The sequence below is a fragment of the Poecilia formosa genome, unplaced genomic scaffold (assembly GCF_000485575.1).
Source record: "Poecilia formosa unplaced genomic scaffold, Poecilia_formosa-5.1.2 Scaffold490, whole genome shotgun sequence".
Lineage (NCBI taxonomy): Eukaryota > Metazoa > Chordata > Actinopteri > Cyprinodontiformes > Poeciliidae > Poecilia > Poecilia formosa.
In genome coordinates, this window is record NW_006800429.1 from 361,762 (window position 1) to 362,993 (window position 1,232).

Below are 1,232 nucleotides of genomic sequence, written 5' to 3' on the forward strand. Positions count from 1 at the left end.
AGGTTAAAATCTCATTAAGTTTAAATCTGTTTTTGATTCATAATAACTGGAACATTGGTTCATTTTGGTTATATTCCAACTCTCAGCTATGTTTCTTTATTAAGCCACTGTAACTGTTTAGTTTTGTGTTTTTATTATATAAAGCAGTTTTTCATGCTGCTTTGCTCAAAGGTCAGAGGGCAGCTGGAGGTTAGCAAACTGATCTTGAGTTTGATGAATAAAATTCTTCTGCAGGATTTTAACAAGTTCATGAATAAAATCTCGTTTTAATGACTTGATAACTCAGAGTAAAGAGCATCAGTCATTTTCTCTGGTTTTCATCTTCATCGTTCTGCTCCTCATCACATTTCACTGCTCAGCTCAGAAAACCACAGAGACGTTGCTTTCATATGTTTTATGGATTTTATAAAACCCTACTTCAAATGTTTGGTGATCTTATTCTCATAATTATCTTAATAATAAGGATAAGAAAACCTGCCCAGAGGCGGCCCCAGCCTGTTTGATGCCCTGGGCGAACCACCCCACCGACGGCCCCTGACAATCTTCAACGTTCATCCAGTTTATGAACATTTTTTACTCAGTTATGCCTTTGATATTATATTTTGAAATAATATTAAATTAACCTGAGGACTTTAACATTTTTTATGATAATATTCAAGTTTTTACGTCAGCAGATGAATAAACATGTTGATGGTCAGATTTTGTCTCTTAACCCTGGAGGGGAAACCAGGCAGTCGGCCCACTGGCTGCCCAACAGAGTTATTTATCTGACAGCCTAACTTTGTTTATTCAGAGGGAGCAGCAGGAAAATCAGGAGGCTTTATTAAATCTACAGAAAAAAATATATAAAGAAAGTCACCAGAAGATGTTGAGTTGTTAAGTTAAGTTGAAGTGAGACTGTAATAAGAAAAATAAAAAATTTAAATTAAGGGAGTTTGAGATGTAAAAGTTAGTTCATCAGCAGTGACGCTGTACAGGGAAGCTGAAGTGAGTAAAGATTTTTTATAAAAATGTTTTTCACAGACATAAAATCACAAAACACTGTATAATAAAAATCAACCTGGTTGAGGGTAAAGTCTGTCCTCTTGATGGATTTTCTGTTTCTAACCACCAGATGTCACATATTTACACGTGACAGACTGAATTTATCTGAGCTGAGATGAAACTGAAACTATTCAGCATCAGAACATCAGCAGGAACAAAAACACATACCAAACACCGACATGATGGAT

At 35.4% G+C, this 1,232-nt stretch overlaps 1 protein-coding gene across 1 annotated transcript in view; it reads left to right on the forward strand.

The window, feature by feature from the left end:
* The window catches only part of LOC103156648 (olfactory receptor 4K5-like), a 6,320-nt gene that overhangs the window by 2,953 nt on the left and 2,135 nt on the right, over positions 1-1,232 (forward strand). The gene's annotated exons all lie outside the window — the stretch shown is intronic.